The sequence below is a fragment of the Alexandromys fortis genome, unplaced genomic scaffold (genome assembly GCF_014885135.2).
Source record: "Alexandromys fortis isolate MF-2015 unplaced genomic scaffold, M_Fortis_MF-2015_v1.1 scaffold_28, whole genome shotgun sequence".
In the NCBI taxonomy this organism is placed as follows: Eukaryota; Metazoa; Chordata; class Mammalia; order Rodentia; family Cricetidae; genus Alexandromys; species Alexandromys fortis.
The window spans coordinates 3,427,303-3,452,209 of NW_026067901.1; the positions used below are offsets into that span (position 1 = coordinate 3,427,303).

General features: G+C 40.8%; 1 pseudogene; it reads left to right on the forward strand.

Moving 5' to 3' along the window:
* The first annotated feature begins 84 nt into the window (after positions 1–84).
* LOC126494077 (tRNA-splicing endonuclease subunit Sen34-like) lies at positions 85–21,230 on the forward strand (annotated as a pseudogene).
* Positions 21,231–24,907: the final 3,677 nt, after the last annotated feature.

Consider the following 24,907-nt stretch of genomic DNA (forward strand, 5'->3'; position numbering starts at 1 on the left):
AGCTCCCTGAGGGGCAGCGGAGAGGTGGAGACCATTCCGTCAGTAAGATGGAGTATACTGGAAGGTGACTGGGTACTGAGAAAGATGAACACAGTGATCTGGGTACTGGGGAAGATGAACACAGTGAACTGGGTACTGGAGAAGAAGAACACAGTGAACTGGGTACTGGAGAAGAAGAACACAGTGAACTGGGTACTGGGGAAGATGAACACAGTGATCTGGGTACTGGGGAAGAAGAACACAGTGATCTGGGTACTGGGGAAGACGAACACAGTGATCTGGGTACTGGAGGAGACGAACACAGTGAGCTGGGTACTGGGGAAGATGAACAGGGAAAGTAACCTATTACGCACACTTCTCTTAAGTAACCCCAATAATATTCACTGGTTCTTCAAACTGGACTTTGGTAATATCTGGACTTTGGTCTGTCATGGGTTGCCTATCTCTGGCGAGTAGATGTGTGTTGTGTCTCCCCAGGATAAGTTTTGTCACAAAGCAACATAAGCTCCCAAGCAGGGACTCTACAGAACCAAAAATGGGATGGGGAAAAGTGAATGCATAGCCCTGGCTGTGGGTAGGAAGGCAGGCAGCTGAGGCTGAGGAGCTGGAAGGGGGAGCATCTGTGGAGAAGATTCTAATACTGCTGTCCTTTGCTGTATGGTGTGTGTGTCAGTGTGCCCTCGTGCTGGAAATCAGTTGCGTGGTTCTAGCTATGGGTAGTGAGACATACCGACATACAACTAAGGCTGAGATATCAGGACTAGGAGTATCTGTGGAAGAATTTCAAGATGGCAGTCTTCATCCATGTGACCTGAGCTGTCATGACTGCTTGATGAGTGGGGTCCACCATTGAACTCTGAGATGTTCTGAAAACAGTTACAGGTTTAGAGAAAATTTTGCAGTCTTAAAGGTTAGCCCAAAAGCAAGCAGTGTCAGAAATTGCCTGGTCTCTGTTGTGTGTAGTTAGAAAAGCATTTGGGGCTGAGACAGCTGAAGGGGACCCCCCCCCTGCACAGCAGGGACTGGACCCTGGATTAAGCATAAAACATGCAAACATGTTTTCACAGAGAAATCCTTTATTAAGCAGGAAAGAAAAGTTGAAGTGGCTACTTCCTGACTCAGGCAGAGAAACAGCAGCAAATGACCATGCAGGTGTAATTTCTAAGATGAGGAAAAGGGGAAGTCTGTGTTAGAATGGGCAGGAGGCCATGGTAAAGGAGAGAGGGGATGTGGAAGAAGGGGAAGAGGACAAGGGAAAAGGAGAAGGGCTATTTGTCCCAGGGGTACACAAAAATGCATCTGGATAAAGAGGAGACAGTTGTCGCCCATAGGCAAATGACAGTTTATAAGGATACAAGGGGAAAACTGGTGTTAGGGTGAGGTGTTTAATTTTAATTGAGCATGTTAATTAGATGAGTCAAAGTGGGCTTTTGATTGCTAGACTTCAATACTTTGATGGCTGGACCTTGGTAGTCAGCATCAGGAAGAGGAAACGGACAAATAAGGGAAAGGACCTTGGTGACTAGCTTCCAGAATGTATTCTAATGTTTTTTAGCAAGGTTGAGGGAACAGGGGAGAAGGGAGAGGCCTGCCAGAGCCATGTGCTCCTGTGGGTAAGTGTCCTTCAGGTGTTTTTGAGGGAACTAGGGGTAAGAGAAGCTGAGTGTTAACCCCAGTTCACCAGGCCAAATCAAACTGTGTTCACAGAGGAGTTAGAGAAAAGGTTGATTCAGCAGGGACCTCAGGACTGGTGTGGGGCTTTAGTGTCCTTGCTGTGCTCTTTGGTGGGGCAAGATGTTTATGAAGTAGAAAAGGCTTTGGCAGAAATCAGTGACTTAATCCAGCTTGTAAAGAGAGTTTGTAAAGCAAGAGAGCAACCTAGAGGACTTAGTGAATGGCAAAACAGAGGAAGGGGCCTGTCTGGATCACTTGAAGACAAATGTGGCAAGGTTTGTGTCAAGCTGGGGTTCCTGAGGGAAAAAAAGTTGCTGCAAAGCCCAACTGTGTGCTCAGGGGGTCTTTAAAGCCCAAGGAGCCATTGTCAGAAGGGACCCATGATAGAACAATGCAGGCGAAGACAATCAAACCTGTCTCTAAGAGCAAACTGTCTGGGCCCACTTCTGGATTTGAAAACCTACCCAAACCCACCAATCCCTAATCACAAAACCCCACCAATTCCTGAGCACACACACACAAAAAGGACCAATCCCTGAGCCTGGAAAACAGCCAATCCCTGAGCTCAAATTTCCAACAATCCTCACATGGGGAAAAAGGGCCAAGGAAAGGACTCCCTGACCCTGACTTGACGCTGAGACCTGGACTTGCCTTGACTTAACCCTGAGACCAGGGCCAAGGAAAACACACACTGACACTGACTTATTCCCAAGTCTGAGACCAGGGCCAAGAAGATAATCACACCAATCCTTTGCCCCAGAATTAGGCCACAGAATCTCAGCAATCCGAGGCCACCCTGGAAAGCCCCCCAATAAACCATTTATAAATCCTGCCTTCGGCTCAGTTCCCTGCTGCTTCTCACCCAAGCAGAGGCAGCCACCTTCCCTTCTGTGTCTTTCCCAATAAATCTCTTACATGGGGCTTGCTGTACGGTGCAACTGTCTTGTATTCCTTGGTCCCATACTTCCAGGATACCATTTCCCTCAGAGCTGTAACACTTAGACTGTCCCAGGGATAGGTAATAATCACCCCGGACTGAGGGAGAAATGTTTCCCTCCAGAAAATGGTTGTACTAGGGGTGTAAGTGGTTTGCCAATCTATAACGCTCCCCTGTAGCCGGGTATGGTGAATAGAGAGGCTACAGCTATAAATATTGTCACAGTGCCAACCCAGGCGCCAGCAGGTCCTACCCAAGTTTAGGGATTGATTTTATTTTCTTGGCCCTGGAAAACCTCTGGAAAAGGTTTTGTTATACAGATGACATCATGGTAGCCTCGGCGTGTTTTGCATATTTAGGGAGCTGCTAAAGAGGCATAAAAGTGCCTCTAAATGAACAAGGATGGCAGATCAGTCTGCGCAAGGTGCAACAGCCAAGAACAGCTGTAAAATTCTTGTGGCATTGTTATTGACAAAATCCTACAACAGCCTGTGCTTAAAAATGTAATGGATCCAAAGGCATTCTGGGACTCTTGGGATATTGGCCAATTTTCAAACACCGTCTTGCTTACATTAGCTCTTCTCTGCATAACTTGATAAAGAGTATTATGTGGGATTAGGACAGAAGGAAGGCTCAGGGGGCTTTTGAGCAGGCTTAGGTCCTTGGGGGACAGGATAGACCACTGTGTGTCCCACTACCATACTGTCCTTGCCTGTTACAAGTCACTAGGAGTTCATAGGCTAGAGCTAGGGGCTATGGCAGAAGCAACCTGAGCAAATGGTTTTATTAGGGTTCCGGTCTCTGTAACGATATTTTATTTGTATTTTAATAAATTTAGATTGCCTAAGGATTAGAGTGCAAAGCTAACCCATTAGAGGTCAGGGAGTGGTGGCACACACCTTTAATCCCAGGACTTGGGAGACAGAGGCAGATGGATCTCTGTGAGTTCAAGGCTACCGTGTGCTACACAAGATAGATGCAGAAAAAGACCCAGATAGTGGTGGCTCACACCTTTAATCCCTGCAACCTTACTTTCTGAGAGGATGTCTCTTGAACACAAGGCCTATGTCAAACTCTGCTCCATATCCACGACTGACGGGCAGGAAGCTATAAGAACAAGAGCCCACTCTGCAGCAGGCATCTGATTGATATCTGGAAGGGTCGAAGGAAGGGCTTCTGAGACGGGGCGAGGAGCAGCCATCCTTGCTGGGTGGTCTGTGCTGTGGGAATTAGTGGGATGCTGAACCATAGGAACCTGAGTTTCCAGCTCTGCTCAGAGGCCTGACAGGCTTGCTAAATTCTAGTTTCATGTTTGTGCAAGGACATTTAAGCTCATATAAAATTACTGGACAGTGTCCTTTCTGAGCATGTCTATTCCTTAAGCAATGGACATGTTCTTTTTATCATTTTATTCTTTAGATATTAAATCTCAATATCTTTTAAGATAAGCACCAATATGATAGTCTTAGTTGGTCTTTTTTTTTAATAAAAAGCATTTATATATTTAGAGCCTTTATTGAAGCATTGATTTCTTGCAGGACATTTCAAATATTTCCTATCTACCCCCCCCCCCCCCCGCTTCTTCCTAGGACACAACTTAGAATAAGCCTGTGCAACTATTTAAACACTCTCCAATCAGTTGTTCTTGGATCGAAGTGTCCAAACCCATGAATGAACAGCTTCCAGGAAGGATTTATTTTGGCTCATGGCTGCAAGGCTCTCTGCCCACAGTCTGTAGTCTTGTTGTGTCTGGGCACATGGTGAGGTAATCAGGGTAGCAGGGTCATAGAGACAGGCTGCTTATCTCACAGCAGCGAAGAAGGAAGCAGCAGTAGAAACAGAAAAAGCCCTTGGACATGATACGGCCCTCAAAGGATAGCCCCAGTCACTCCAGATAGGCCCCACCTATGAGCATTTCCAGGATCTCCCAAAACAAGGCTAGCAAGCATCTAACACATGAGCCGGTGGGTGATATTTTATATTCAAACTATAGTATTCTGTACCCCAGCCTTGTAATGCCAATTTAAAAAAATATTTTTAAGTTAAAGCAACAGTGCAATGGGTCTGTCTGAAGGAGCTACAAAAGTAGAAGATATCTGTGGATATCCAAGTACATGTGCTGACTGCATATTTAATTCTAAATCTCAGGAGGCAGGGCTTGGAGCTATAAAATCAGTCACCTTCAATTAAAGAACATCGGAGAGCAAATGAAGTGCTTACACATAGCCAAGAGTCCACAGGCTCCTGCGTTTCTCCTTGAGAGTAATAATGCTGTTTATACTATTTAATTCTCTCTGTGGTCTGCTGTAGTTAAAAACAAACAAGGCCTACCTCTCTCTCTATGGCTGCAAGGGCAAACCAAGGCATGATTCACTCCAAGGAACCAGAGAGTTTTTTGAGCTTCCTTACAGAGTACAGGATTGGGGGGCAGGGGGTGAAGGATGTGGGTCCAACCTTCCCAACAGGCCACACATGGAAAGCTTTTAAGCAGCAGGGATAAGGGTCTCCCCCAAGCAGAATATATGAAGCCACACCTCCTTTGCCATCACTTGAGCTTCCTCTAGTCTTCCTTGACCTATACACAGGCCACGTGCATGCGAGGCAAGATTGATACAAGATGTGGTATGGAAAGGCTGGATACTCAAATGAGGTTTTCTTAATCCATTCCACTCCTTCATGAGGGCATGTAAAACCCTAACAAACACAGATGGGACAATTCTTTTGCTCCAGGGACCAGTGTAGTAGAACTCAACAAGGTGGTGGTTGCTTGGCAGGAAGGAGGGTGAAGCAGGACACTTGGCAAACTGGGTACTGTTATTATTCCACTTGCATAGAAGGAAGCAGTCAAGGCACAGAGGTTAATTTACTGGTCCAGGATCACAGGAAAGAAACACAGTGCTTCTATCTTCAGCAAAATATGAGGACAGATACTGGTGCTGGCTGCTTTTAGCTGGAAAGGGAAACACAAGCTTTTTCTCTTGCTGCATTAGTTTTGAAATGGAAGAGTGGCTTTTCTCTCCAAATAAAAGCTGCCGGAATATTATTTTTTATAATGCTCAACTCCATCTTAAAAGTTTAATGTAGCATCTTAATTAAACAATGTATTTGGAAAACAGTGCTTGGGGGAAATTTTAATGCAGATAATTTTGCAGAAGGCAAAGAAAAGAAATGCTATTTTAAATATTCAAGTCTGAGGGTGATACACTTTATTTTTCCTTCAGATTCTTCTTTATTCTTTTAAATTGGCTCAAAATTTTATGTATTCACCATAAACATATTCAGAGGAGGCTGAGATTCTGAGCCCAGGTCGAGGGGGAGGGCACCCTGTGACCAGTGTGGGACCCGTGGGTTTCTTCTTTGTCCCAAGACCTGGGAAAAAAACAGTACTTGCATGACTCTGCCCAAAGCAGCAGAGTGAAATCCTCTTGAATTGCGCCTCTCTCGAGAAGTATGTGTCTTTTCTCTGCCACTCAGGTCTTGAGCTGGATTTGGGGATCTCCCGAGGCCACTAGGTGGAGAGGAATTGCTCATATTGGAGGCAGAGCAAGGAATTATGTCCCCGGCCTGCTGCGAACAGCACACAAGCTGCTTGCTCTGAAAACCAGAATGGACTGTTGCCTGGTGCATGTCCTCCTTAAAGAGGTCCCAGACAAGAACAGGGGGCCTTCCAGGAGCCTTAAAGCTGGTGTGTGGGTGTGTCTCAGCACAAAGAACCTCTGTGAAAGGGTTCACAAACCCTATATTTGTTAGGGGGAGGGGTGTCCAGGAGGAGTTAGAGGGGGCTTTGTGGGTGAATAGGATCTAAATACACTAAAATTATCAAAGAATAAAAACAACCAAGCAACAGCAACAAAGCCTCTTGCCCATGTTTTTATGCATTTGGCTGGAGGCAGAATGGAATTTTTGGTTATATTAGACTGTCTACTCTGTATACTAAGTCTACTTTTGACCGTTGACAGTATGGACACATTGTGCCGTTTCGTCTGGTTTTAAATCCTCACCTGTGAAACAAGTATTATGGTAATAGCTACTTCATGGCTCTTGAGAAGATGTTAATTGTTCTGATGTAGTTCAATGTTAGCTGCTAGAAATAATAATAATAATAATAATAAAATATTAACGACAGAGAGTAAAATTAAAACCATCTGAAAGTAAGGTATCATTATCTAATCTATAGTTGTGACTGAGTAGACTGTAATATGCTTTGAATTAATATATGTTATGAATCCTCCTATATGGACTAAGTGAGCTATATTACACTGCTGCTTATGTCCATTTCTCAATTTTAAGCATTTAAGGAACATAAGGGAAATATTGGGTCTAAATATTTTCTATAGATTTATCTTGATCCATCTATATTTTTAATATCTAGGAGCCTCAGGAAATAGACAAGGTTGCAGTCACTGAACATGTACAAAAGGTTTTGACTTCTTTGCTGTTGTCACCAAGCTAGTCTGAGTTGTGTGCTGTGTGCTGAGTGAGACAAGAATGTTTACTTCTTACTTTGGGCAACAGTCTTTATTTTGTTAAGCAGTTTTGCTTACAGAAAAATACTACAGAAAGCCCATTTTTTCCCATTGACCCTTCCTTGGTTCCTTGGCTATTACCATCTTAAGTTACAGAATACCTGTTAAAATCAATGGACCAATTCTGCTATTTTATTACCAAGTAAATCTGTAATTTCATGTCTCTGTAACTTATCTCTAATGTTCTTTTGCTGTCTCAGGAGTCAGAGCACCACATCATGTTTAGAAATCTTGCTCTTTAGGCTCCTGTGAGCTGACATGCTCTGAGAACTCCCTCTGTATTTTCTCTCCACTCCCCCACCCTGCCACAAATCCCTTCTTTCCAAGTCTTCCTAGGATGACTTTCCCACGTCTCATTGTATTATTGATGGTCTCTTGCCTGAGCAGGAGCAATGGACCTGTAGCTACACCACTGAGGAATAGGACTCATACCTCCATCTGCAACTTTGAACTGTCAACCACTGCTCTTAGAGAGGTGTGGCCTTATGAGCCCTCCCCCATCACTGATGGACTTCAGTCGTGTGTGGGTCTGGTGCAGGTACTCACTGCTGCTGTATATTCATGGACGGATGCAGCAGCCACATCATGTCCCAAAGACAACCTTTTACCACACCCCTTCCTATCCTTCAGCTCTTCTGTTCTTTCCTCTCTTCAGTGATATTCTGTGAGGCTTGGGTAAATGAGGTAATACAGAAGTCCCATTTAAGAATGATCACTGGACAATTGCTTGTTCTCAGCACCATGACAAGTTCTTAGTCTCTAACCACTCCACTCAGAAGTTTATCTAACCAAGACTGATGGCAGCACACATCTAGGGTATAAATCTATTTAAAGGGAAATTTGACACTATGCCAATTTAGCAAAACAACAGTAGCATGTCTCATGTCTCCATCTCCAGCCTATGAATTCCCCAGTCATGTTGTTGACCATGTTTATAGCACCAGGTGCTTTCCTCCTGTGGATATGCTCTAAAATCCCATCAGAAAGAAGTTGGTTGTCCCATGGCAGCTCTGCCACTGTTGCATCAGTGGCTGGGCTTGCCTGACAGTTTGATATTGTGGTATGCAGAGTTCACAGCTGGATAAGGACCACTGACAACTTTACTGTCCCCATTCCTGCATCTTTAGGAACTATTGAAAGCTAGTCTGCAGGGATGAAGCTTCCAACTCAGCTCCAACTTGATTTTTCTGTATCTTGCAATGAAAATATGTGATATCAATGCCTGAGACAGGTGGAGGAGCTGGCTTTGGGGTCATAAGAGCGGGAGGGCAGTCCCTACCCCTCACAGGCTGCAGTGCTCAGGAGAATAGCCTCTGAACCTCACCTGGGCAGTGCAGTAGACCTGGCCCTAATAGTGCAGGCGTGGGAGAGTCGACCCTGAGGGTATGAGAGCAGGCCCCTATGCCGTGCTCATTACTGCAAGATACGAATTAGCCTCTCTAATGCTAGAGAGCTGGTGCTGAGGACAGCGGAGAACTGACTGACAGACCAACCCCACAACTGCTCAGGCCCGGTTTCAGGGTTATGACTTGGCCTTCCCCAACATCCATTCTATCTATGATCTGCTAGAGCATGTGAAGGGACCTGACCTGCAGGCCCAAAACTGCAGGATCTCCACAACACAGGGCAACAACAGGATATCCCAGGAAGAGTCCTAGTGAGGACCCATGATCAATAGTGAACTAAAAACCAGAGTCCTCGAACCAGACCAATGACTCTGCAGTTGGCATTTGCATGTAAAGATGTATGGACGAAGGGGTTTCTGCGTGACTCACCCTGTCACACTGTAACTTCCATGATTAGTTTTTTCAATTTTCTCTCCTTTTATTTTTTTTTTTTTATTCTCCTCATAAATTTTGTTTTATGTGGTGGGTTGCAGTGATAGAGGGCAGATGTGAAGGGACGAGGAAATAAATGGGATCAAAATACATGATGTAAAAGACACACAGAATAAATTTAAAAATTTTTAAAATATGTGGTATCTTCAGCAATAGGGTTAGATCATCTTGTTTTGTAGAACATCAAGAATATACATGGTGGTGGTCGGGGTTCTGGGGCTTCTATGACCAGTAACTCATAAGAGACTACCCCACATTTCGCACTGGGATTTCTGTTTAATAAACTCATGATTTTGAGTCCATTTACGTGATTTATTACATTTGTTAATGTGTGTAGGTTGAACTATCCCCACATGTGTATAATAAAGCCAACTTGGGGATAGTGAATGATGTTTTTTATGTGTTCCTGTATTTGTCTGGGATCTTTTGCATCTATGTTCATTAGAGATATTCTTTCTAGTTTTATTCTTTTTGTGCATGAATGTGTCTTCATCTGGTTTTATTAGAATAATACTGGTTTTATAACTGGGGTTTTCTTTCTCGTTCTGTTTTATAATAGATAATTTGAGAAGGATACATTTTAGTTCTTCTTTGAAGGTCTTCTAGAATCCTGTTCTGAAGCTGTGAATCCAGCTGGACCTCGGCTGTTTTATTTTATTTTTTTTTTCTTGAGTTGGGATATCTTTTATTTTCCTTCCTTCATCTTCCTCATTTTAATGACTTCATTAAATCTAACTGTTAATCACAGATCCATTTAAATTATTGATCTCATCTTGTTTTAACATCAGTGATTCAGATAGATCTATAAGTTGAACCATTTTTTTAGACTTTCCAATTTAGTGAAATATAGGTTCTTTGCCCTTATGATTTTTTTAATTTATTTGATTTTTTTTAATTTATATCTTCTGTGATGTCTTCTTTTTAATCTCTAATTTGATGAGCTTTGGCCTTCCCTTTCTTGTGGTTGATTTGGCTAAGGATTTTTCAACCTTATTTACCTTTTCAAAGCACAACTCTGCTTTGCTGATTCTTTGTATTTGTAGTTGTTGGTAGTTGTTTCCATTTCATTGATTCCCTAAGTTTTATTTCTTCCTATCTCTTGTTTTGCTATAGGAATTTTTCTTTAGTTCTTTTCTATAGTTTTGCATCTGATTGTTCTTTTTTTTTTCAAACTCTTAATGTCTATCATTAGTTTACTTATTTGAGTTCTTACCAATTTTCCTTAAGCCTTTCCCTCTTAGGAGTGCCTTCATTATATCACAGAGTTTTTGACACATCATGTTTTCATTTTCATTAAATTCCAGATATTTTTTCTTCCTTGATTTCCTCAATGTCCTATTCATCATACAACAGTGCATTATTTAATCCCCGTGTGTTTCTTCAATTTATATATTGTTTTAGCTGTTGATTTCAAGATTGATTTCATGGTTGTCATATATAAGAAAAGGAATTATTTAAATTTTCTTTTAATTTTTGTGATTTTCTTTCTCCTAGTAAATGATGTATTTTAGAGATAGGTCCACCAGGCCTTGGGAAGTGTATTCTGTAGTGGTTAGGTGGAACATTCTGTTGATAAACCATTATATCTAATTAATCTGTGACATGATTAACTCTGAAGCTTCTCTGCTTCTATTCTACTTTTTGCCTGGATGACCTGTCCCTTGGTGAAAGTGGGGTATGGAGACACCTCATGTTAGTCTGTTGTGTGTACCCAGATTTGGTATGTGAGTGTGTAGATTGAAAGGTTCTTTTGGTAAATTGTTCTCTTTGTCAAAGTTATACTCTCTTTCTCACTTCTAGTTAGTTTTGCCTTGAAACTTTGGCTGTTTTGAGAGACATGCTTATTGGGATAGACTGTTTCTCTGACATAACTTTTCTTTCCTTTTGATTATATGGAGGTTGTAGGTTTAGGGCAAAACACAAAGGTAAAATATCATTGGTACCTACTCTGAACATAGCATATGGATCATGGTGGGTCTTTACCACCTGGCTGGGTAGGGCTTGCTTCATTCTTCTACAGTAGCCATAATACTTTTTCCTCCTGTCCATGGTGTTTTCTTATATATAATATATAAAATATATAATTAATATATGATTTAAAATATATATTTTAATATATTTATACATAACCTTTAACATATATTTTAAAGTCTGTACAATATATGAGAAAGAACCATTTAAGATGGGGGAATCATTGTCCCTTATCCCTCCCAACTCCTGCAATCTGTCGAATTTAATTTGCCTACCTTATCTAATAAATGTTTCAAGCATCTTATTGTTTTTATTGAGCTATATACTCTTCTCCACTGCCCTCTCTTCCTCTCCCCTTCCCTTCCACCCTCTCCCATGGTCCCCATGCTCCCAATTTACTCAGGCGATTTGTCTTTTTCTACATTCCATGTCCATTAGATCCATGTGTGGCACCCTTAGGGTCCTTTTTGTTGTCTAGGTTCTCTGGGTTGTGAATGATCGCCTGGGTTGTGAAAGATTGCTTTATGTCTACTCATGAGGGACTGCATATAATTTTGTCTTTCTGGGTCTGGGTTACCTCATTTAATACGATGCTTTTTACATCCATCCATCTGCCCACAAAATTCAAGATGTTATTTTTTTTCCTACTGTGTACTACTCCACTGTGTAAAGGCTCCACATTTTCTTTATCCATTCTATGGTTGAGGGACATTTAGGTTGTTTCCAGGTTCTGGCTATGATAAGCAGTGCTGCTATGAGCATAGTTGAGCACATGTCCTTCTGGTATGATTGAGCATCCTTTGGGTATATATCCAAAAGTGGTACTTCTGGGTCTTAAGGTAGGTTGTTTCCTAATTTTGTGAGAAATCGCCATACTGATATCCAAAGGGGCTGTACCAGCTTGCACTCCTACCAGCAATGCAGAAGTGTTCCCTTTACCCCACATCCTCAGCATAAGTTGTCATCAGTGTTTCTGATCTTGGTTATTCTTATATGTGTAAGATGGAATCTCAGAGTTGCTTTGATTTGCATTTCTCTGATGGCTAAGGAGGTTGAGCATTTCCTTAAATGTATTTCAGTCATTTTAGATTTCTCTGTTGAGAGTTCTCTGTTTAGGTCTGTATCAAGTTTTTTAATTGGATTATGTGTTCTTTTGATGACCAATTTTATGAGTTCTTTGTATATTTTGGAGATCAGTCCTCTGTCAGATGTGAGGTTGGTGAAGATCTTTTCCTATTCTGTAGGCAGCTGTTTTGTCTTATTGATTATGTCCTTTACTTTATAGAAGCTTCTGTTTCTGGAGGTTCCATTTATTAATTGTTTCTCTCACTGTCTGCGTTACTGTAGTTATATTTAGGAAGTGGTCTCCTGTGCTAATGTGTTCAAGTGTACTTCCCACTTTATCTTCTATGAGGTTCAGTGTGGTTGGTTTTATGTTGAGGTCTTTGATCCATTTGGATTTGAGTTTTGTGCATGGTGATAGATATGGATCTATTTTCATTCTTCTACATGTTGATATCCAGTTATGCCAGCACCATTTGTTAAATATGCTTACTTTTTTCCACTTTATATTTTTTGCTTCTTTGTCAAAAATCAGGTGTTCATACATGTGTGAATTGATATCTGGGTCTTCAACTTGGTTCCATTGGTCCTCCTCTCCATTTTTATGCCAATACCAGGCTATTTTCATTATGTAGCTCTGTAGCAGAGTTTGAAGTAAGGGTTGGTGATGTCTCCAAAAGTTCCTTTATTGTAAAGGATTCTCTGGGCTATCCTGGGTATGTTTGTTGTTGTTGTTTTGTTTTTCCATATGAAGTTGAGTATTATCTGTGAAGAATTTTGCTGGGATTTTGATGGGCATTGCATTGAATCTGTAGATAGTTTTTGTTAAGACTGCCATTTTTACTATGTTAATTCTATCTACCCAAGAGCTTGGGAGAACTTGCCATTTTCTGGTGTCTTCTTTAGTTTCTTTGTTCAAAGTTTTAAAGTTCTCACCATACAGATCTTCCACTTCTTTGGTTAGAGTTACTCCAAAATATTTTATGCTATTTGTGGCTATTGTATAGTATGATGTTTCTCTGATTTCTTTCTCAGCCCATTTATCATCTGTGTAAAGGAGGGCTATGATTATTTTGCGTTAATCTTGTATCCTGCTACATTGCTGAAAGTCTTTATGAGTTATAGAAGTTCATTGATAGAATTTTTGGGGTCGCTTATGTAAACTATCAAATCATCAGCAAATGATGAGAGTTTGACTTTTTCTTTTCTGATTTGTAGCCCCTTGATCTCTATTTGTTGCCTTATTGCTCTAGCTAGAACCTCAAGAACTATATTGAATAGATATTAAGAGAGTGGACAACCTTGTCTTGTTTCTGATTTCAGTGGGATTGCTTTTGAGTTTTTCTTTGTTTAGTTTGATGTTGGCTGTTGGCTTTCTGTATATTGCCTTTATTGTATTAGGTATTTTCCTTGTGTCCTTGCTCACTCCAAGACCTTTATCATGAAGGCATGTTATAGTTTGTCAAAGGTTTTTTCAGCATCTCATTAGATGATCATGTGGGGTTATTTTTTCAGCGTATTTATATGGTGGATAACACTGACAGATTTTTATATGTTGAACCACCCCTGCATCTCTGGGATGAAGCCAACTTGATCATGATGAATGATTTTTTCTGATGTGTTCTTGGATTCAGTTTGCCAGGATTTTATTCAGTATTTTTGCATCAATGATCAATGTTCATGAGTGAGATTGTTCTTTAATTCTTTTTCTTAGTAATGTCTTTGTGTGGTTTGGGTATCAGGATAATTATAGCCTCAAAAAAAAGCATTTGGCAATGTTCCTTCTGCTTCTATTGTGTGGTATTGTATTAGTTCTTCTTTAAAAATCTGATAGAATTCTGTGATAAAACCATCTGGCCCTGTGCTTTTTTTGGTTGGGAGACTTTTGATGACTTTTTTTTAAATTTCTTTATCAGTTATAGGTCTATTTATTTTGCTTATCTGGTCTTAATTTTGGTAAGTGATATTTATCCAGAAAATTGTCCATGTCTTTTATGCTTTCCAATTTTATGGAATACAGATTTTCAAAATATGGCCTAATGATTTTTTGGATGTTCTCAGGTCTGTTGTTATAGCCTCTTATTCACTTCTGGTTTTGTTAATTTGTATATTCTCTCTCTGCCTTTTGGTTAGTTTGGATAAAGGTTTGTCTGTTTTGTTGAGTTTCTCGAAAAAGCAACTCTTTGTCTCATTGATTATTTGTATTGTTTTCTTTGTTTCTATTTTTTATTTCAGCTCTCAATTTATTTTCTGCCATCTAGTCCTCCTCAGTGAATTTGCTTCTTTTTGTTCTAGAGTTTTCAGGTGTTCTGATAACACACTAGTGTGGTATTTTTCCAGCTTCTTTATGTAGGTATTTAGTGCTATGAACTTTCCTTTTAACCCTGCTTTCATTGTGTCCCATGAATTTGGATATGTTATGTGGTCATTTTCAATGAATTTTAGAAAGTTTTTAATTTCTTTATTTCTTTCTTCCTTGACCCAATGACGATTCGGGTGTGCATTGTTTGATTTCCATGTGTTTGTGGGCTTTCTGAAATTAGTGTTGCTGTTGAATTCTAATTTTTAAGCCATGGTGATTCGATAAGATGCATGGGGTTATTCCCATTTTTTTTATCTGTTGAAGTTTCCTTTGTTACTTAGAATGTGGTCAATTTTTGAGAAGGTTCCATGAGATGCTGAGAAGAAGGTTTATTCTTTTATGTTGGATGGAATGTTCTATAGATATCTGTTAAGTCCATTTGAGTCATAACTTCTGTTAGTTCTCTTATTTCTCTGTTAATTTCTGTCTGACAGATCTGTCAAGTGGTGAGAATGGAATGTTGAAGTCTCCCACTATTAGTGTGTGGGGTTTAATGTGAGATTTAAGCTTCAGTAGTGTTTCTTTTACATATGAGTGTGCCCTTGTATTTGGGGCATGTTCAGTACTGAGATTTCCTCTCGATGAATTTTTTTCCTGTGACTAGTATGAAATGTTTTTCTTTGTATCTTTTGATTGGTTTTAGTTTGAAGTCTCTTTTCTTAGATATTGGGATAGCTACACCAGCTTGTTTCTTAGGTCCATTTGATCTGGGAAATTTTTCCCAACCCTTTACTCTGCAGTGATGTCTGTCTTTGAGGTTGAGGTGTGTTCCTTGTATGCAATAGAAGGACAGATTCTATTTTTATATCCAATCTCTTAGCCTGTGTCTTTTTATGGGTGAATTGAGTCCATTTATATTAAGGGATATTAATGACCAGTGATTGCTAGTGTCTAGTGTCTGTTATTTTAGTTTTTGCTGTTGATGATATTATTGTGTGTATTTCCCCCTTCTTTGGGATTTGGTGCTGTGAGATCATCTATTTTATGTGTTTTTGTGGATGTTGCTAACTTCATTGTGTTGGAGTTTTCCTTCTCATACTTTGTGTAAGGCTGCGTTTGTGGCTAGGTATTGGTTAAATCTGGTTCTGTCATGAAATATCTTGTTTTGCACGTCTATAGTTACTGAAAGTTTTGCTGGATATAGTAGTCTGGGCTGGCATCCGTGTTCTTTTAGTGTCTGTATAACATTTGATCAGGACCTTCTGGCTTTCATTGTCTCCATTGAGAATTCAGGTGTAATTCTGATAGGTCTGCCTTTATATGTTACTTAGCCTTTTTTCTTTGCAGCTCTTAATATTCCTTCTTTATTTTGTATGTTTAGTGTTTTGATTATTATGTGGTTAGGGGTCTTTTTTTTTTTTTTTGATCCAGTCCATTTGGTGTTCTGAAAGCTTCTTGTGTCTTCATAGACATATCTTTCTTTAGGTTGAGAGAGTTTTCTTCTATAATTTTGTTAAATATATTTTCTGTTTTTTTTTTGAGTTGAAATTTTTCATCTTCTTCTATACCTATTATTCTTAGGTTTAGTCTTTTCATGGTGTCCCATATTTTCTGGATATTTTGTGTTAAACTTTTGTTAGATTTAATGTTTTCTTTGACTAATGAGTCTTTTTCCTCTTTTGTATCTTCAGCTCTTGAGATTCTCTCTTCTTCCCTTGTATTCTGCTGTTTTTTCTTTCATTTGTGGTCCCTGATCATTTTCTCACAATTTTTGTTTCTGTAATTCCCTCTATTTGTATTTTCTTTATTTTCTCTATTTTGGTTTTCAAGTCTTGAATAATTTCTTTCCTCTGTTTGATTGTTTTTTCTTGGTTTTCTTTAAGGGATTTGTTGATTTCTTCCAAGTTTTTGTTTTTCTTTTCCTCTATTTCTTTGAGGGAATTTTCATTTCTTCTTTATGGACCTCAAACATCCCCCTAAAGTTATTTTTTAGGTAATTTTCTTCTCCTTCATCTATATTTGGGTTTCCATGTCTTGCTATTGTAGTGCCACTAGTTTTTGTTGATGTCATTTTGCTCTTTGTGGTGTTGAGTGTGTTCTTACCTTGTCTACCCATCTTTTCCTCTGATTGGTGTAGTTGGAGCTGTGTCTCTGGTGATCAATCTTCCAGGTGCCAGTGGATACAAGGTTCAGATGTCTGCTCCTTATGCAGTAAGGGCCATGGTTCCAGTCATCCTGGAGGTCACTTGGTGTTCCCAGAGGTCTCTCAGTGCTCCAGGGGGTCACTCTGCAATCCTGGGGGTCATTTGGGCTGTTCCAATGGAGGTTGCTTGCTTGGGGTTGCTTCAGCTGAGGTCGCTACCTTGGGCCTGCTTCCTTGAAGGTTGCTGACTTGTGTTTGGTCCCACAGAGGTCTCTGGCTCCAGCCTACTCCCTCAGTTGCGACTGCCTTGTACCTGCTTCTGTGGAGGTTGCTACCTCTGGCCTGCTCCAGCTGAGGTTGCTGGCTCATGCCTGTTCCAATGGAGGTTGCTGACTCAGGCCTGTTCAAAGGAGGTTGCTGGCTCAGGCCTGTTGCCACAGATGTCTCTGGCTTGGACCAGCTCCCTCAGTGGTCACTCCCTTGTCTCCATGGTGTCTTAAGAAGTAACTATGTACACTCCACATTAAAATGTGGAGAGTTGTGCTTATTTATCTTTTAATATGGAGTTTTTGCATAAAATAATTGTTCTGCATGGAAGATTTGCCCCTCCATTTGTTATTATTCAGTCATTTATGTTCACATGGGCTCTGGAATATTTTATGTATATTTTGAATTATGATTCATTATGACTATTATGTTGTGGTCCAAACTGCTCTGGTTTTTTTTGCCACTGATAGTTCTTTCAGTAGGCTCTTCTGTAGGAATCCAAAGACGCCATGCCTGAGTGAAGTCCTGAGTGCATATGTATTGTGAACATGAGCTCTACCGTGTTGAAAACTCAGAGGCCTCTGATCTATGCATCACTGGCAAAGCTATTTCTTCATCCGGGCCAATCTCAAGAAGGGTGACAAAACTCAACAGGAGTCCAATCTGAGTGTTCTGAATGACTATCTGTGTGTGTAAAGGCAAGCAACTACAGCTTCCTCCTTTTGGGTGTTCAAATCTGAGACTGTACACATACAGAGAGAACTCCTAAGGAAACCAACTAACCCCTCCCTCTGTGCTTTATTTAATAACCACTCTGAGATTCCCAGTTGTGGTGGTAGTACACCCCATCTGATCTCAGCTTTCCTGCATGTGTGTCTGTATGTCTGTCCTTTCTTCCTTCCCTTACTACCCATAGCCAAAGTTCCAGGACCAGGTGGATCATGACACTCCTGTGTCCTTTTAACATATCTTTTTTTTCTTCACTTTATTATTTTCTAACACCATGAAATTCTCTGAGTTGATTCTCTACAGTCTCTGCTCTAGTCATAGAGTTAATAGGTCCTCTAAGGAGACTAGAGTGAAGAATGGTGTTTACAAAATAGGAACTGGTGTTCAACGTTTTTATTGCAACTAGAATATCTCCCCCTTTAGGGCCTTTTAGTTGAGAAAACAAAGGTGTATGTGTGTGCATGTATATGTGGATGCATGTGTGTGTGTGTGCACAATGGTGTGTGTGTGCGCGCGCACTGGTGTGTGTGTTTGCATGAATTTATAATCATATACATAGCTGTTGGTAATCATGTCACGCTGAACTGAATTTATATGTTATTTCCAATTCCAATCCATTACTGCACTTCTGTTCCATCCCAGTCTCCCTATGCTAACTTTCAAATTCCCATCCTGATGGTAAAATTGATGAGTAGGTCTATCCCCCAGTGACGTGCCTTGAACCTTCCAGCACTGTGAGAGCTAGTCAGGAGACATGATGCTTCCAGGCTGGTGTCAGCTTGATTTTGACATATTCTCCACTCATATGTATGGGGCCTTCAATAATAAGGTCGTAACATCAAGTTCTGGAGAGTAAACAAGAGCACTAGCCAATAGTAGCTCATTTATGGTGCAGGTGTTTTGTTTTGGTGGCTGAAGGTTCCTAAGAGAGGCTTTGCCCCCTCCATTATAGAACAACTCCACTATGAAACTTGTGCTGTTTTTGTTGTTTTGTTTTTGTTCATGAGTCAACCTAATGTCACCTGGGATGAGGGAAACTCAATGGAGAAAAATACCTCCATCAGATTGGCCTAAGAGCAAGTTTTATGGGACTTTTTCTCAGTTGATAATTTATGTGGAAGGAGCCACCCCACTGTGGGCAGTGTCCTCTCTGGGCAAGAGATTCTGGGTTGGATCAGAAAAACAGACTGACCAAGCCAGGAGGCACAAGCTAGTAAACACCACTTGTCCACAGTTTCTGTTTAGTTCCTGCCCTGTGACTTTCCTCTATGATCGATTGTAACCTGTATGCCAGCCAAATCAACTCTTTACTCCCCAAGTCACTTTTGGTCATGGAATTTATCATGGTTATAGAAAAAAAATACTAGTACAAAAATACTGAAACAGGCTTCTGCACAGAAAAGGAAACCATGATTGGAGTAAAGGGGTAGCTCACAGAAGGGGGAAAATTCCTTAGCAACTATACATCTGACCGAGAGCTAGTGTCCAGATTATACAAAGAGCTCAAAAATGATACATCAAGACCAAACAGCCCAATTAAAACTTGGGGAATAGAACTAAAAAATGTTCTTAAAAAAGAAATACAAATAGCTAAGAAATAGAGTTTAAATGTTCAACAACCTTAGCCATCATCAAGGAAATGCAAAGTAAAACTGTGTTGAGATTTCATCTTATCCCAGTCAGAATGTCTGCTACTAAAACAAAGACACAAGCTGGGCCCCATGCCTCTAATCATGGCATTTGGTGGCACATTGTCCATTAGTTCAAGGTCAGACTGGTCTACAGAGTGAGTTCCAGGTCAGGAAAGTCTACATAGTCAGATGCTACCTCAAAAGCCAAAACAGTAATAAAACAAAGACAAAAAACAAATGACAGGAACAAGTGCAGGCATAAATTTGGGGGGAGGGGAACACTTATTCATTGGTGGGAGTGAATAAAACTTGCAGAGTCACTGTGAAAATCAGTGTTGAGGTTTTGCAAAAAACTAAATACAAGGTGTTTTGTTTACTTTTTTATTTTTTTACATCTGCCATATGATCCAGCCACCACTCTTTCACGTATACTGAAAGGACGCTATATTCTACTGCACAGACACTCATTCATCTGTGTTCACGGCTGCCCTGTTCACAGTTGATTGGAATGGACTCACCCTAGATGTCCATCACCTGATGAATGGGCAATGAAAGCATGCCCATTTACACAATGGAATATTGTTCAGATAGGTATTGTGAAAAATGAAATTATGAAATTTAGAGGTAAATGGATGGAGCTGAAAATAATCACTCTTAGTGAGATCACCCCAAATCCCATGAGACAAATGTTAAATTGTTTTTCCCTTCTGTGGGCGTTGGCTTAGAAACTTTAGATGTGTGTGGGCGTGTGAGTGTGCATGTGTGTGTTTAAAAACTGAGATTTGTTTAGAAGTTTAGCAGGGGCCTTAATATGGTTGGGGTCTCTCCTGAGAGAGGAGATAGGCAGAGGAATGCTGGTGGTGGCCCGCACAGATAGTCACTGGCTGGTGTGAAGACCTGAGGCCCTGCAGGAGCTGCCAGATCACCTGGTAGCTGGGGTCCCACAGTGGGTCTGTCCCGTCAGCCCCATCAGAACTAGCTGCAGGTGTTCTTTCCTTTCCCACCCACCAGTTCCCAAATAAATGACAAGGAAACTTGCAAATTTATAAGCTATAAATGCTTGACTGATAGCTCAGGCTTATTAATAACTCTTAGAAATTAAATTAACCTATTTCTATCAATCTATGTATGCTATGTGGCTTGTGATGTTACCTGTCATCCAGAAAGTCTGGTTCCTCTGCATCTCCTGATGACCACTCAGGCTCAGCCTTCTTCTTCTTCCCAGAAGTTTTCTAGTCTGGGTCTTCTACCCAATCTCTTCCTGCCCATCTATAGGCTAGTTAACAGAAGGATTATTCCACAGCCACTAGGCCCTGGGTCGACCACTTCTGCTCCCAAAGAAGTCAGGCTCTTGGCAGAGAGAGGCCCATGTCTGGATTCCTGAAATCTTATCTTTTGGCCTGGCATTGTTCAAACTCCAGCAAGAGCAGTTCCTGGGAGCAGAACACTTTGGCAGCTGAAGCCCACGAGACCCCGTGTCAGGGACTCCTAGAGAAGATTGTAATGGGCCAGTTGCCAAGAACCAGAAGCCAGAAAAGGATTCAAGGACTGAGGAAGCTACCCAAGGGAGAGAGAACAGTGATGATAGCCAGGCTTCTGCCCAGCCGGAGGAAACAAACTCCACCTCTCCCCGACCAAGGCCTTCAAACTGAGCGACCCTTTTTGCCCAGGTCAGCCCTGCTCATCCAGTTGCCAGGCCTTGGCCGGTAAAGGCTAAGCCCCTGAATTGGCATGTGCAGCCCAAGACTGGACCTACGCTGGCAGTTCTGCCCATGAGAACTGCGCTACAGCATTTGCCGAGACCTGTGTGAGAGGGGGTTTCGTCCTAGGCACAGCCGGGGAAGTTTGGTGGTGACTACCTATTTTCTCCGGGTGACCCGCTTCATTTCCACGCTCACTGCATTGCTCAGTGCTAGGCTGCTGAGGACCACAACCCACTTCAGGACCTGGTCTCAGCTGGCATCCTGGGAACCAGTGTCAGAAACAGCCTGTTTCTCTCTCCCCTCTGCTGCTGGGTGGGAAGGTGGTCTATACCTGCCTGCAGTGAGCCCTGGAGACGGGAGGGGGGGGACGATGACACAGGACACGGGACACTGAGTGAGGCAAGAGCCCCACCCCCACCACGATGGTCCTCTAAGCTCCACATGTAGGCTTGCATTCTCCTGCACTGCCTCTGGTTGGTACTGATTCCAGGGTTTTGAACACAATATCCTTTCTGTTTTGAAAAAAAAAAAATCCTCTTTTAACACACTTACTGGCTGTGTGGTTCTGTATTTCTGCTTCCATGCTTTGAGCTTGTTGCCATTAGAGGCGGCTCTTGTTTGGTTTTTCTGTTTTCTACCGGGCTTAGGTCCCAAGGTTCTCAATAAATTTATTAATAAAAGAGAGAGGTAGGAGGAGCTAGAATGCAGGTGATGTGAAGGGGGCAGAGAATAGTGGAGCAAGAGGGATTGAGGACTGGAGGGCATGGTAGAGGTAGGGGTGTGGAGAGGGATGATGGACACTAAAAGCCCTTGAAAAAGCTACATAGAGACTTGCTAGTGTAGAAGCATCTTAAAATACATGTATACATACACACCATATATATCAGACATATACATCATATAGCCATAATATGAATATATTATATACATATAAATCATACACACATGCATGTACACATACACATATATACCATATATACATATATTGAAAAGTTGCTTCATTTTTTACCATTATTATAGTCTCTTGTCATAGGCTTTCCTTTCTCCTAAGGTTCTTCAACTTTCTAAATTATTTTCAGTTTCTTTTCCTTGATTTTCACTATGCAACCCAAGCTAGCTTGAAATGGTGACCCTTCTAACTCAGTCTTCTGAGTGCTGTGACTACCTGACTTACTGCTTGAAATATAAGGTTAGGGTTTCAACAAGTGACCATCAATGTTCTGTAAGCATCATGCAGGAAGGGATTAACTGCTTCCAAACGGTGTCCTGTGGCTGCCTGTTTGTCCCTCCTTCCCTTACTAGACGATGCGGCAATGATTTTTTTCTTTCTGCCATTATCATTTTGCCTTTTCTAATATGTCAGATCTTCAAAGTAATTTGAGCAGCACCATGTACTCATTTCCAGAATGGTTTCCTTCACTTATCAATATGCACCTTAGTTTCTTCCCTGTGCTTTCCTGTAGCATGGCTTACCATCAGCTCACCGTGCTGGATAATGTCTCATTGTATGGATGCACCACAATCTGACAAATCTTTACAATATTTCAGGACATTTTGTTTGCTTCTAGGTGTTGGTAGTTATGAATAAAAGCAATAGAAACATGTCAGGGTTAAGCCTTAACAGGGTTTGCATGTTCCAGGGTAGGGGTGCATGGATTAGAAATATTAGTTAGAAGGAATTGAGATACAAAAGAAATACAGAGACAATAGAACCAGGAGAGCTATTTAGTGAATATTGAATATGCTGGTGTTAATCTTCTGTGTGTTGCATACTCTAATCCAAAAAGGGGGAAAGAAGGCATAAGACTGCTTTAACATCACCTTAAGTCATGGTGGAGTGGACTCATTTCTGTGGGCTCCTACAGAAATAGTCATTTTCAGGTATGTGTTTAACTTTTCAAAGAGACAGGGTAAATATGAATGGATCACATAGTAAAACTGTAATTAGCTTCATAAGGAACAGCCACAGTGTCCTCCCCAGGGCCACACAATTCAGCATCCTCAGCAGCAAAAACTCAGACATCCTGATGCCCCTTTTCTGATCATCAGTAACTTACTAAAGTTTTAAACTTCAACCATTCTGCCACTGCAGTAGAAGTGTATACTTAGCTCAGTGTTGTTTTTATCCAGTTTCCTTCCTTCCTTCCTTCCTTCCTTCCTTCCTTCCTTCCTTCCTCCCTCCCTCCCTCCCTCCCTCCCCCCTCCCTCCTTCCCTTTCCTTCTTTCCCTGTTTTCTTTTGTTGTTGTTTGGGACATGATTTCTCTGTGTAGCCCTGGCTGTCCTAGAACTCACTCTGGAGACCAGACTGGCCCCAAACTAAAAAATCTGCCTGCCTCTGTCTCCCGAGTACTAAGGTTAAAGGTGTGGGCCCTCACCACCAAGTTTTATTCAGTTTCTTAAAACTGAATAAATGAGCATCTTCTCTGTGCTCTTTTGCAGATTGTAGGTCTTCTTTGATTATATGTGTGTTTAGAGGTTTTGTTTATTGTTTTATTGTTGCTTAATTTGTTATTGTTCAATAAGGAAGGATTCTGTGTATTTATGTGTTCCCATATCAATTCTTCACCAGACTCATATTTTATGAATACTATGAATATTTTCTTTCTGAATATGACTTGTTCTCTCTTTCTCTCTCTCTCCCTCCCTCCTTTTCTCCCTTCTTCCACCTCCCTCCCTCTCTCCTTTCTCTTTCTTTTTTAGATGTATTTAAGTATGAGTATTTTGTCTGCATGTAGGATGTGCTGCATGTATTTAGTGACCCAGAATTCAGAAAAGGGCACCAAATACCCTGGAACTAGAATTGAAAATGATCGTGAACCGCAACATGGATGCTAAGATCCAAACCTGAGTTATCAAAAAGAGCAGCCATCTCTTCAGTCCTTTTTTTTATTTTCTAATACTGTATTTTGTAGAAAACAAAAAATATTTTCTACTTTTTAGATTAGTGTATATTAACAGTATAAAATATTACTTTATGAAAGTTTATGCATGTAGGTAAGGCATTTTTATATAATTTTGTTAGACTTCCTTTATCATTACTTCTTACATGTCATTTCTTCTAGTCTTCCTTTCTTCCTCCTTCCACTTCAACTTCTCTGCTTTCTGTACTTTCTTCTTTTTCATCCTTCTTTTTTTCTTGTTCTGCTTCTTTCCATAATTTGGAATCCATACAGGAGACAAAACATGGTGCTTTTTGGAACGGCCATATTGTGCTTAATGTATCCCTACCTGCAATGTGATTTCAATCTTCTTAATGACTAATAGCTAATACTATTTATAGACATACCACATTTTCCTTAGCCATTCAGCCACTATATATAGATATACATAGATATTGTGAAGAGTACTGTCCTAAAGATTGGTATGTAGACATAGATATTTTAGTATATATGACTTTGATTCCTTAGATTAAATGCAGATATAACATCATTGGACCACATGGTAGTTCTGTGATTAGACTGATTTTCTTAGTAACTTGTTCTATGGCTTTTTCTGGATAGATTTAAATAAACTGCTATTTAATCCATATAGAGATGGTATCAACAGACCAAAGTATTCTAAGTATGGCTTGCTGAACCCCAATTACTTTATTGGGGTTACTTCCAGGAGCATGAATAATCTATAAACAGCTTGAATGGCTGTTCTTGGTATCAATTTGACTGCATCTGAAATTAACTAAAACTCAGGCAGCTGGATACCTGGGAAGGATTTATTTCTTCATTAAATTTAATTAAATCATGTGATGTGGGAAGAACCACTTTAAATCCAGATCTTTTGAAGTGGGAGGATTCACCTTTAATCTGGGCCACACCTTCTTTTGGCAGCCTATATAAAGGACATGCAAGAAGGAAGCTCACTGTCTCTGCCTGCTTATGCTCAGTCTCACTGGCGAGTCCATCCCTTCACTGTCATTAGAACTACTTCTGCAGGATTCTGACATATACTGAAGACCAGCTGAGACATCCAGTTTCAAACACTGAATATCTACTGGATTCTTGGACCTTCTGTTGGTATACAATCCTTTTGGACTAATTGGATCACAGCCTGTAAGACATTCTAATAAATCTCTCTCTCTCTCTCTCTCTCTCTCTCTCTCTCACACACACACACACACACACACACA